General features: G+C 37.8%; 1 protein-coding gene, 1 long non-coding RNA gene and 1 pseudogene across 2 annotated transcripts in view; 2 read left to right on the top strand and 1 right to left on the bottom strand.

The window, feature by feature from the left end:
- Window positions 1-13,920, bottom strand: part of LOC148947820 (uncharacterized) — a 325,198-nt gene that overhangs the window by 189,800 nt on the left and 121,478 nt on the right. The window lies entirely within an intron of this gene.
- The window catches only part of LOC148947821 (uncharacterized), a 68,014-nt gene that overhangs the window by 27,277 nt on the left and 26,817 nt on the right, over window positions 1-13,920 (top strand). The gene's annotated exons all lie outside the window — the stretch shown is intronic.
- LOC148947822 (nuclear hormone receptor FTZ-F1 pseudogene) lies at window positions 4,371-7,618 on the top strand (annotated as a pseudogene).

Raw genomic sequence — 13,920 nt, 5'->3', positions numbered from 1 at the left:
CTCACATGAAGACGAGCTGCCCAATCTATATAAACATAGTGGACATATTTAGAGCATTTTTCAATGTTGACTGTCTCACTGCCAAACAGAAACTGACTTGCGATCAATAAAAGGAAATGTCTTCTAGGAGGAGGAGTAATTGAGTGACGGCATAAAACTTATTCGACTAATTTCTTGTTGTCTTATAAAATGGCCATCTTAAAAGAAATTTTGGGTAGTTTTTAAAAGCAAAACCACAATATCGTTTTGTCTTGTTTCAAATAGTATATAAATAAATTGAGCAAAAGCATTTGGACCAAAACATAAAAGCATCATACAATAGTCCAAAGATGGAGAATTATTTTCCAGGATAATTTCAAGCATTTCCAGAGAATGTTTTCTTTTTACAGTTAACATCTGAAATTGATCATTTAGATTCAAACACTTTTCCAATGTTACAAGATTCCGTAAGATTTTCTGTTTCTCAAATTCATCCATTTTCGTTCTTGACATTCCCACTACCGATTATAGATTAAACCAACATTGCAAGTTTATATTTTGTGCACACTCTAAAGACTTATTGGTCCCCCTAGAGAGAGAGGAGTAAACGGTCAACTAAAATATAAGAAAAATCATTATAAAAATATTTTTTATTGTCAGAAATATAATAAAAGAATACGTTTGCACTCTTTTCTCATGAAGTGAGTCAATCCATTGCCCCCAATGTGCTTCATGATTGCATTTAACCCATGTAGTAGTCTTGATATATGTATTATATTCACTTTTGTAGCGAAACATAATTGTTCTTCCAACTTAAATTTACTCAATGATGTAACATATCAACCAAACAGCTCATCCCAGTCAAATGTTGGTCGACAATTTTTTCCAATTTCAATTACTACATTGGAAGCTCTTGTCTTTATATCATCATTGTCAACTCCTTCAAGCTGCAATGGTGTGAAACCACTCATTAAAAAAAAAAATTAATTTTCTATTTTCCAACTTGAAACAATGTAAACTAATCAAATGTCTGTTTTGAACCGAGATACTATGTAACTCACCATCAAACTTTTATATCAATGATCACGTGATGGGTACTCTGCGCCTGGCCGCTTGTATACAAAGGCCCATTTCACCGAAAAAATAAAGGAGGTAAGTCCAAGAATTTTCCTTATCGTGCCGGAAGTGCGATAATACTATATGGGTCCACTTAAACCGCATAGAATAATTTGGATGGCCTTTCTCTTATAACACCTGCTGGCTGTCGTGGAATGATGGGCACTGGTTGTATGGTGGGGTAGGGCTGTCTTAAAAATGATTGCCTATGGGCCGGCTCGGACGTATTGAAGAGTTTCGTCGAGAAATATTGTTTCCGAAAAAAAGTGTTAGATTTCGTAGAGGCACTAGAAACTCCGATAACAAATTGGGATATGGACCCGCTCGGAATGATAACCTCTGAGCCCGCTCGGAATGTTAGCATAAGGGCCCGCTCGGACGTATTAATACAATACTACTAGTATGCATACATTTTTCGGTAGGGGATTTTCTGCTGGTGGGATTTTCCATGGTAATAATTTTCCACGAGGTAGTTTCCAAGGGGGGAATTTTGTAGAAGAAATTTTACACTGGGGGAATTTGCCAGAATTCCTGTACTAAATTCTTCTTATGTCTCGCCTTTTCATGGTTGACTCAATTGTAAGCGCGGTGATGCTAAGGGTAATTGTCCGCGGTAAATTTTCACCAGGATTGAATTGTCTAGAGTATATATCCTTGGAGATGAGGGATTTTTCCGAGGAGTAGTAGCCAGATTCCCTGGAATTATTTAAACAACAATCAGAAATTAAATAGAAAAGTTTTTATACTGAAAGTAAGGAGCAACATAACAACTTAAAACGAACAGAAATAATTACGTATATGAGGGGGGTTAGTATTCCAAAACACCTCGCTCATTACGCTAAAGTTTGAATTCCATCCCAATTCTATAAGAACGACTTCTGAAACACTATGTTCGTTTAATTAGAACAAGAAGCTTTTTTTAAAGTACTAAAACACTTTAGCGTAAAGATCGAGGTGCTTTGGAGGAGTAACACCCCTCATAACGTAATAATCTCTGTTCGTTTTAAGTCTTAAAGTTGCGCCTAACTTTCAGTTGAAGACACTTGTTTTTTATATATTTAATTATTAATAAAGACGGTGGGAGCACTGAAGATGTTAAAAGTAGAATAGCCACGGCTCAGGGTGTTTCTTCACAGTTAAAAAAAAGTTTGGAAGAAATGGAAAATAAGTCTGCAAACCAAGATGAGAATATTGGAAGCTACAGTGATGACAGTGGTCAGATATGGTTCTGAAGCATGGGCGCTCCAATAAGTGGATGAAGATTTGCTTGACATTTTCCAGAGGAATTGCCTACGGATTCTTCTGGGTACCCGGCTGACTGACCGTATTTCAAACAGTAGGCTGTACGAATATATGGTTCATTTCCACTTTCTAGGGCTATAAAGAAAGAAAGGGTAAGATGGCTAGGGAACGTTCTGCAGATGAAGGATAACAGATTGCCGAAAATTGTCCTTTTCGGCCAACCGTCTAGGGACAGTCGGAAAGCAGGTCGTCCGCAGTTGGGATGGAAGGATGTCATCAATAAATATTTAAGGGAAATGGGAACTTCCGGGGAGGGTGTAAAGAGGGAGGTTTTGAATATATTGGGGTGGAAATGGAGCACTGGTAGCTGTGTTTCAGGCGGCTTGTTGCTGCGGTGAGTTGTTGGTAGTAGTAGTAGTAGAGTCCTGGAAGGCGTTTACAAGCTCCTATCCAGTGAAGTCAATTGGAAAAATGTAGAAGGAGAGCAAAATACATTTTTTCAAAATCTATGGGGCTGAGCAAATTTGTTGAAGTTTTTTTCAAAATCCAGGGGGGAATTTAGTGTGGTAAGTGCCCCCCCTCCCTCCTCCCCCCCGAAATGACGTCCCTGATCCTATCATCACTCAACCTCCCTTGATAGCAGTTATCTTCAACGCACTTGGAGCATGTGAAACTGACATGAATGGATTTACAGCCTAAATAGGGGCATGGGTATGGGTCTACAAGTTCATTCGTCAGCAAATTCTAAATTAGACTTCCTGTAAGCTCATATCTCCGTCTTTTAAAAAATAAAAAAAATTGGTGTCGAAACTATTTTAATTCTTGTAAAAGATCTTGCCAAAACCCGGAGTCCGAGAAGAGAAGTAGGACTTATGTCAAAATTAATTTTCTGTTTCTAAGATATGACAGGTATTTGCCCATCTTCATAGAATCTTTCAAACCCTACAGGTAGAAGAGGGATAGAGGCGAAAATTCAAAAATACCCTTATTTTTGAGAATTCAGAAATAAGGGTTTGAAAATTCAAAATTTCTGATTCGATCTGTAGATTCATTCATAAGGCTTCAATTGCAACACTGTAATTCCTAAATGAACGAAAAGTTAATGTTTTTAACTTCTGCAAAGAAAACATACGTTTCGTGGGGTTTTCAAGTTAAAGTTACAAAAGTATTGCATTTTCATCACATAGTTAGATAGATAGATAATGCATTTAAAACCCAAAGGCCAAATGCATGAGTATTCAATCAACTAAACAAAAATAATGAACATCAACTAAGCTATTAAAACTTCCTCCAGGTAATACATTATTTTAAATACATTTATCTATCTATCTATAGTTATATTCATGGGCAATAACTAAGCAAATACTCTAGTTCAAAATGCATTGATGCCCAAGTTATTGCTCGTATTATACAATGCGCCTGGGGATACAAAAGGGCTTAGTATGGGTGCCCTAACCTGCAAATATTTCTTGGATTACCGCATTAAAGATCCAATTGCCGCTGTGGGACGTAATCCGAGGAAAGGATTTAAAGTCGAACATACTGAGAATATCGGTAATAATCCAGTAGCAGCTTTAGGCCTCTTGGGAGCCTAATCTGGGTGGGGGGGGGCAAGTACCTTAAAAGGAGCGTATAATATAAAATACAAGAAATTTAATGTCATAAAAACTGGAGGGGGGACTGCCCCCTTCCCCGGCCTGGAACCAACCCTGTGATAATCCATTATTGAACCGACAAATTTTAACGCAAGAGCTCATTCAGGAGATGTAAGATGTTTCCAAAGACCACAGTTTTGTAATTTTGAGCATATTTCACGGGTTCAAGGAGGGGGGATCCTAGACTTGACATGGGTCTCCTCTTACTCACCCCTGTGTGAGAAATCTCCCACCCAGACAAAAAAAAATGATGAACAGACACAAATGAAATTGAGACCTGTTCACAAGTTAGTAAATAAGCAGATAAAAGGAAATCGGCAAGTGAAAAGGAAAAACAGAGATTTTCAAGATAGGCGAGGAGCACGTAACTATTTTCAAATGCTCGCAACAATGTTGGCGCCGTAGCCTTTGGACATAGCGTTCGTCTTGTCCGTCCACTTTCCCTTTCGTTTTGAGGATCAGTACAGAGTTGGCTTTGATGGTGTGCATTGAGTGAGCAAGAGAAAGCGAAACTGTTGTATTGGAATAGATTGGATTTTGACTAGACTAGTTGTTCATGTATTTGGTAAACTAACTGAAAATAAAGTGAGCAAAAAGACTTTGCCGATTATTCCGTTAGCTGAAATGCTCGCAGATATTGACTTAATACCAATTACTGTGACGTCTTACAGCTTAGACTCCTCACTGGATGGCCCTGGAGAGCAGGGCCCCCAGAATGTGCCTACAAATAGCTTTAGCAGGTCATCCCAAATGCATAACAATCCTACTTCACCCCTCAGTTTGACTAGCGACAGCCCTATCCCTACCTTCACTCTTTCTACTGGACCCTCCACCACTTCAGAACTAAGTTTTAGTGACGGAGGGCGAGATGGGGACCTAGGCCTTGAAGTTGGAGTTACTGTTGAAACCTTAGGTCTTACCAATCTTGATTCCTACTGCATATACCAATCTGGAGATCTTGAGTACGAAGTGACTCCCCAGTCAGCGACGCGATCTATTAATGTCGATTCAGGGGGGAATATGCATCCTCCTGATCTTCCTGATACAAAGGAAGGGATAGAAGAGCTATGTCCAGTTTGTGGTGATAAAGTTTCAGGCTATCATTACGGACTTTTAACGTGTGAATCCTGCAAAGGTTTTTTCAAGAGAACTGTTCAAAATAAAAAAGTTTATACTTGTGTTGCTGATAGAAGCTGTCACATTGATAAAAGTCAGCGAAAGAGATGCCCATTTTGTCGGTTTCAAAAATGTTTAGAAGTTGGAATGAAACTAGAAGCTGTTCGTGCTGACAGAATGAGAGGTGGGCGAAATAAATTTGGCCCTATGTATAAAAGGGACCGTGCAAGAAAAATGCAGATTGTCAGAGAAAAACAAGTTCGTGTACCAGGAGACGCATCAGTAACTCCAAAAAGTGGAGTAATATATCCTGGGGGGCATCTAATTTCCGAAATTGGTGAATTTGCTTTAACATTTTCCCCAGCTACGGGGACATACCAGAGAACGATTAAACATGATATTCAAATCCCCCAAATCTCCAGTTTAACTACAATACCAGATACAGCAAGTAGTTCTCAAGCTAAACCCTCTCCAAATATGGGGAACAATCAGCCAGAAAAGACCTGGAATTACCAAGAGACTCGAAGTAGCGTCCCACGAGCTATCTCACCAAAAGCCTTTCAGTTTGAAAACCTGTTGAACAGTGAATCTTCTTCTACTCAAAACCCAGTGTCACAACCTAGTGCGAAGTTACCACTAGTTTTTAGTGAGCTCCTCCAAAGTTTAAACGATAAAGAATGGCAATCGGCTTTATTTGGATTACTTCAAAATCAGACGTATAATCAGTGCGAAGTGGACTTATTTGAACTATTGTGCAAAGTTTTAGATCAAAGTCTGTTTACGCAGGTTGACTGGGCCCGAAATTCCATTTTCTTCAAAGACCTAAAAGTTGACGACCAAATGAAGCTACTGCAAAATTCGTGGTCTGATCTTCTTGTACTTGACCACATTCATCAAAGAATGCATAACAACCTCCCCGAAGAAACTGTCCTAGCTAATGGGCAAAAATTTAACCTTCTTTCCCTAGCAATTCTGGGATCACAATCCCTTACTGATGCACTTCATGCGTTGACATCCAAGTTGAATGAACTTAGTTTTGACCTATACGACTATGTTTGTTTGAAGTTCCTTATTCTCTTGAACCCGGATGCCCGCGGAATATCAAATCGACAGCTAGTTTCTGAAGCCCATGACCAAATCCGCCAAGCCTTGTTCGATTATTGCATTAATTTTTATTCAAATACGGCAGACAAGTTCAGCAAATTATTAGGACTAATTAGTGACTTGAGAGCTATTTCCTCACGAGGTGAAGACTTTTTATATTTAAAACATTTAAATGGCTGTGCCCCTACTCAAACATTGTTAATGGAAATGTTACATGCTAAAAGACGATAAAAAGATGTTTTCTTTTCAACCCACCCTACTATATATTTTAGTGACTTGAAACCTGTAAATAGTAGTTACTGCTTGACTAGTCCAACTGATGAAGTGTACAAGATGGTTTTGTTAGATTTAGTGAATTATGCTGCTAGGATTGTCCATCAAATGTAAAGAGATATGTTTTTTTTAGAAAGTCTCGATTCGTGAAGTATATAGGCTACTGAATTTTATGTAAATTTAATTCTTTGTCAATATTGAGTGCCTTTAATGGTTACAGTGCAGTTTATCCACTCTTCTGAACTAAACAGTATAATGGAAAAATTCTTACTCTATTAAATTAGTTAAAGTCCCATTTATTCAGTTATTCAAGTCACCTCAAGTTTAACTGCAGCCCAGCCCCCCCCCCCCCACCAGAAAAACTGGATATAGCCCTAGGTTTTATCCAAAAGTTTCCTGATTTAGCTAGTTTGCATTATTTTTTGTACTTATCAATAGTTGATTCACAATGTCAAAAAAGCCAATAAAAAAACCCAAATCATCAAATTTAGGATACAACCTAAGGCTGTATCCAGGCATTAAAGAGGGCAAGTGGCATGCAGTTAAACCATAGCAAACTGAAAATCCAGGAAGTATTTGTTTTCCAAACGTAATGAAGTACGAATTTTGTTATATAGTATTTAGATCAGGACTCGAAATAAACTCCCCCGGTACCAATTTACTGAATGTGCGAAGAAGTTTCTAGGATTTACCCGTCAAGTGAAAAGAGATATGATTTTTTTAGAAAAAGTCTCGATTCGTGAAGTATATAATGAAATTTGTGCAAACGAAGTTCTTTGCTTAAATTTAGCGTTTTTTACTTTACTTGTGGCTGTCCAAGATCAAATTAGTATCCAACTATTCTTTTAGTTTCCCCTTAGGAAAGAATCAGGAAAAAATATACCATTTTGTCAAACAAAACTTTTCTACGACCACCCTAAGTAATGATCCATTTTGGAGCTTTAACTATGCTAAGTAGTACACCCCAAAAATAAAATATTATGGAGTTAATAATCTATTGGTTTTGGACTGCCGTGTATTGCGGATGCTTGCAATAGTGAAAGCTATCATTGGTTAAGTGTTTGCTTGAATATTTAAAAATTATTTTTGTGAATTGTTGAGGATTACTTTTTTTATTAAAGTTGTTTTCCCGTTGTTAATTCATTAACCAGCTTTGGTTAGAGCTAATTTAGCAGTGGCGTCAATGGGGAGGCATGTGTTCCCTAAATATTTTGGCCCCCCTAGATTTGGAAATATGCCCTTTTTGGGGTATTTTAATTGAAAAATGTCTTGTTCTGGTAATTTCACGGACGAAAAAAAGACTAATTTCCTCGCTATATTTTTTAAAATACATTTCGCCCCCCCCCCCGCCCTAAATCTTTTGAATTGATGCCACTGTAATGTAGAATATTCAATGTAGATTATTCTAGACAAGGGGTTAAGCACGATTTGATGGAAACAGAAAATTTGCATTGACGTATGCAGAAATTTTGCCGTGGGAGACAAGGAGAATATTTGAATAGTTTTTCAGTACAACAAAGAAATCATATAGCAAAAAAATCCACTTTGATTTCCCATTCAGCGCTCTTTCCAAATATAATATCGCTACCGGTGGAATTGCGTCTCACGACCCCCCCCCTAATGCATGCATAGTCTCAGGCAATATACATCAGTTTGCTGGTTTGCACCTTTTTTGCCCTCATTTTTCATCAGCAGTTGGTCCATAATTCCAAATAATAATAAAAAAAACTTCCGCGTGCTGACCAATGGTCTGCTTAGCGAAGGTACCCATGTCCTGATTCACTGCCTTCTACCGGGAGTGCTATGCGTTGTCTGGGGCTAATCCTCCAACGCCTCTCGTGTTTCCCCCAGATATCCCCAGGTACCCATTTGGAGCCGGGTCGATTCTGGATACTGAGTCACAATGCGCGACCCCGTCTCCAAACCAAATAACCAGCGACAACAGGACTCGAATCCCCGTCCACACGCACTTCTGCATTAAAAACGTCGTTTTTTTCTCAATTAGAACGTTTTATGCACAAATGGTGCTCTTATGGGGAAGAAAACAAATACCTACCCAACTCCTTTTGGGCGTCTGTTAAGTACCACTTATATTTTTCTAAGCCTGCCCTGGTTCTACTTATATGTCCATGACCTTGTCTTCGGAAGCCATTGAATGAATTAGTGAGCAACCCTTTGTTTTATATTAGAACGACTTTACGTAAGTATGTTGGGTTGATTGATCAATTCTCTCCTTCCAAGTTGCTGCTTAATTATTTCTTCAATTTCTAAGGATCAATCCTTTGGAACAGCATCGCAAGGTATACCCCACCCCCTTATCGTCTTGTTTCTTTCTTGACAGAACCGTTCGCATGTGACAACCTATCAGGAACATCGACAGTAAAAAAAAGGTTAAAAAAAGAATAACATAAGCGCAATATTAAAATATACTGGTGTTTCAGGTTTTGCCTTGTTTCAAAATGTGCATGTTCTGCGCGTATCCCGTGGGTTTAAAAGTAGGTAGTATTTGGACTCAGTAAAAAATAAATGCTATCCCCAAATTCGCGGCAACGGGTATTTTTAAATATCTGATTTGCCGCTTGTCTTTTAAAAATGCACATTAATAATATAAGTAAAGCACATTAAGTAAAAAATAAAATAAATGTTATCCCCAATTTCGCGGCGACAGGTACTTTTAAATATCTGATTTGCCGCTCGTCTTTTAAAAATGCATATTAATAATATAACTGTTGTCACTTCTTTTTTTAGCGTAAAACTATCTGTAAGGCTATATTTACTTAATTTTAACTGTTTAACTTAATTTTAACTCTGTTTTCCTGTCTTAACTCTAATTTAAACCTCTATGTTTTCAATCAATCAGTTTTTCCTTGCATTTTTGTATGTTAGCTTTCATTATTGAGTGATAATAGCACTTTAGAAAAAGAATATCGTAAAGAAAAAGAAGAAAAACTATTTTTCTTATTATAATTTCAATTTACTGAAATGAGTCATTATGAAAACACGATCTAACTAGTCTGAGGCGATCAGTCAGTGGACAAATGATGCCCCTATGTTCCCCCAGTGCTTAAATAAAAAAAAAAAATACTAAAGCAAGGATGTATGCATAAACTTATTGCGAGGGTCTGGAACAGGGACGTAATTTGCTATGGGGGAGGGAGGGGACAACTGTGCCCCATACCTTAGTTTGCTCCTCCCCCAGCTGAAATTTAGCATTTTCAGAAATCCAGTCAAAACTAAGATAGGCCTACATAATTCAAGCACCCACAGAAACAGATCAGTTTTCTTTACTATACCGTCTTTTTCACTTGACTCGGGAAAATCGGCAACTTTGGACACCCCCCCCGGGATTTTGACGAAATTACGCCCCTGGCGCGAGGGGAGGAGGCGATAAATTTGACATAAAAAAATGAGAAAGATAAATTATATGATAAATACAGGAAAGTGATAACATCTCATTATTTTCAGGAGTGGACCAAAATAAAGAGTTTTTGTAGTTATAAAGGAAGATAACATTAATTTCAAACCCACTGTGAAAAAATATCGAAACGTGTGGGCAAGAACTTTCTTTTTTTGTGTGGAGTCTATACCCAAATAGTTACCATATTAACTTTCTACTAAAATTAAATAGTATACCAGGTTTAACTAGACCAGGTTCAACTAGACCAATCAGGCGAGTTCGGTATCAATCTAGGCATGCTTGGCAACCAAGACCGCTACATTTGTTTTGGTCAGGACGAGATGGTATCCAAGGACTCAACAATCTTTGTGGATTTCTAGAGACCAAGCCTAGGTAGAAAATTTGAAAGGGGTGGGAAGAATTTGAAAGATGTGTTTGGTGGGTTGAAGCTGCAATGAATTTTTGGTAGTAGCAGCAGCAATTCTAGATAGTAACTTTTTTTATACACTCTCAACGTTGAGTAACTAAAACTTGAGTAACTTGACAATTTCAACTATACTTTAGAGATATATTGACTCTACGACAGTCCAGATTGAAAAAAAAAATCTAAATTCAAGTAAAGTGCTAAAACGCAAAATGAACAAATTTCACTCTCAAGGGAGGGCGCTGTTTTACATTCTTAGCCGTTTGTCGTATCGTTGAAGTTGTTGCTGGTACTAATTAAACGAATCCTAAAAACTATATTTTTCGATAGTTTCGTTGAGAACATCAAAATAATTCTGCTTTTTTAAGACCGATATAACATTTGGAGGTTAAAGTTGCAATTATGCTGTATTTCAGCAAGTTTTCAGCAAAGCACAATCAACCACTTGAACGTCACGAGTGCGATGTTCCTCTTCAGGGAAATTATCTATCAATTTAAGCGAACTTTACTGTCTACCTGTATTTGAAAAACTTGTTTTATGATCTAATTTCTGCTCCATTTTTAATTTTTTAATGTAAGTATTTTTTTTCTCCTACAAGGGCTGCCCCCATTTATGTGGGCAAACCCTTTATATTGGACCGTAACTTGTTATTTTTGCTCTACTGAAAAGAGAAAATAATCTTAAAAAAAAGTTTTCTTAGGTTTTTTATTTAATTTAGTTAGTTTTTTTTAACTTAGTTGATTTAGTTTTTTTTAAGTTAGGATATACAATAGGGAAAGCTACACCATAAAAGGGATATTGCATCTTAAACTAAAAACTAGTTACCGTTTTGTTTAGCTAATCGTGTAGAAATTCTAAAGACAACCTTAAAAGTCAACCTTAGTTAAGAGCAACCTTAAACGACTGGTAGTAGACCCTGACTCCTCGCCGATTTATCAGTGGTGCACCGCCGACGAGAGACGCGCCGGCTTGGCCAACAATTTCGGTGGTACGCAGGCGTGCCGCCAGTACCATCGGCGTGGCAACGCACCGCCGGTCCGTCTATATTTTGCCTTATGTTTTGGAGTGATTTGTTGATTTCATCGACCACCTGAACGTCACGAGTGAGATGTTCCTGTTCAGGGAAATTATCTATCAATTTAAGCGAACTTTACTCCCTACCTGCATTTGAAAAACTTGTTTTATGATCTAATTTCTGCTCCCTTTTTAATTTTTTAATGTAAGTATTTTTTTTTTCCTACAAGGGCTGCCCCCATTTATGTGGGCAAACCCTTTATATTGAACCGTAAGTTGTTATTTTTGCTCTACTGAAAAGAGAAAATATTCTTTAAAAATTTGTTTTTCTTAGGTTTTTTATTTGGTTTAGTTAGTTTTTTTTTAACTTAGTTGATTTAGTTTTTTTTTTTTAAGCTAGGATATACAGTAGGGAAAGCTACACCATAAAAGGAATATTGCATCTTACACTAAAACTAGTTACCATTTTGTTTAGCTAATCATGTAGAAATTCTAAAGACAACCTTAAAAGTCAACCTTAGTTAAGAGCAACCTTAAACGACTGGTAGTAGACCCTGACCCCTTGCCGATTTATCAGCGGTGCACCGCCGAAGAAAGACACGCCGGCGTGGCCAACAATTTCGGTGGTGCACAGGCGTGCCGCCAGTACCATCGGCGTGGTGGCGCACTGCCGGTCAGTCTATATTTTGCCTTATGTTTTTGGAGTGATTTGTTGATTTCGGTGTACTAGCGTGCTAAGTAACTTTGTAAAGTCTATCAATATTGATTTCTAACCAGAAAATGAGAATAAGAGCTCACAGACTGAGTAGTCAGCGGTGTATTTAGGGACCTGGGTCCTCAAAAAATTAAAAGGATTTTCTTAAATAGCTTATTCTCTCCCTTGCAACAGGCCTCTTGATTTCTTGCAGCATTGTTTGATAATTTATTAAAAGTGGTTCAAAGCAATAGAAATGTTGCCCCTTTACAGATCTTATTTTGCTCTCACACATTTATTGAGATAATTCACTTTTAAGATCTATCTTATGTCATGAGCCGTAATTTGTCATTCCATCCCCGTGCTCTAGTTTCCAGCGTATTTCGTTTCAAAATTTTCGTTTTTTTAAATTTTAATTTGGGATTAAGGATTATCAGTTTCTGTCTTTCAAGTGACTTAGTATGCCGCAAAACGGCAAAATATTTGGAATTTAGAGGTTTACAAAGTGTTCTATTCCGTAAAAAATTGTATCCTTCATAAAACGACCCCCAAATGTCATGTTTTAACAAAAGATTTGAACTGCTTGGATCAATGATAGTATAAAAAAGACAAGTTTTCTCCAACTGAAAGTAAGGACCAACATTAAAAAGAATAGACATTATTCCGTATATGAGCGGGGTTGCCCCCTCCTCAATACCCCGCTCTTTATGCTAAACGAATTGGGACAAAATGTCAAACCTTAGCGTTAAGAGCGAGGTATTGAGGAGGAGGCGACCCCCCTCATATGCAGAATTTCATTTTAAGTTTTAATGTTGCCCTTTCAGTTGAAAAAAACTTGTTTTTCTTATTTAATTTCAGATTATTTTTTTAAATAATGCCGGTAAATCCGGCTCCCCTCCATGGAAGTTTTCCTTTACCCACAAAACATTCCTCCATGGAAAGTTCCTCCAACGTGAAATATCCCCTCTTCCCCTCCGGAAAATATCCCCTAGATAATTCCGCTGAGAATACCCCCAGGAGAATTTTGCCTTGCAGACGGTTCCGCCTGAAAAATATAAGAGCTCTGGCAAATCCGCCTAGTCTAAAATTTTCACTGGAAAGTTCACCTCCGGAAACTTCCCTTCCCATGGAAAATTCTTCGTGTAGAAAATCCCCCAGCAGAAAATTCCCTCCCCCCCCCCTGAAGAGTGTCTGTATACTTCCCAACAACAAATACTATACGTAAATATTGGGCAAATTTCATAACTTACAGCCCTTTCCCTTGGAGCGGTAGGGGATAGGTTATCCTCAAAGGCATAGTTGTTTGACATTTTAACTATGCTGCACAAAATAGTGACCTCAAAATTTTGATTGAACGAATTTGGGGAAGAAGGGGCGTGGGAGGGTGGCTAGTTGGCCCCCAATCTATTTGTTCGCTTAAACAGGGCCTGGAACTTTTAATTTCCGTTTGAATGACCTCTCCCTATATTTTAAACCACTGGCTCGATACGATCACCCCCGAGGAAAAAAAAAACACAAAAACAAATCAACACGCATCTGTGATCTTTCTTCTGGCAAAAAACATAAAATCCACATTTTTGTAAATGGGAGTTTGAAACCTCTATAGTAGGGTTCTCTTATACGCTGAATCTAATGATGCAATTTTCAGTAAGATTCCTTGGTTTTTTAGTGTTTCTCCCCTTTTTGGAAATCAGACAAATTTTCTTATATATGTGGAGATCGTATTTCGAATCTTCCCCTAATCATCGCAAGGGGAGGTGCCCATGGCTAAAATAATTTTTTTTAATCTTGAGATGGTAAACTATAAGTTTTGGGGTGACTGTTTCTTACTATCGTAACTTTGATAACAAACATTTTGTTCAGAAAACTTTTTAACTTTTCTAGTTCAAGTGTGCTAGGGGTGTA

This window comes from Artemia sp. Qi Xiang Cuo, chromosome 10 (genome assembly GCF_049724085.1).
Source record: "Artemia sp. Qi Xiang Cuo chromosome 10, ASM4972408v1, whole genome shotgun sequence".
NCBI lineage: Eukaryota > Metazoa > Arthropoda > Branchiopoda > Anostraca > Artemiidae > Artemia > Artemia sp. Qi Xiang Cuo.
This window is presented reverse-complemented; position numbering and strand designations above follow the sequence as displayed.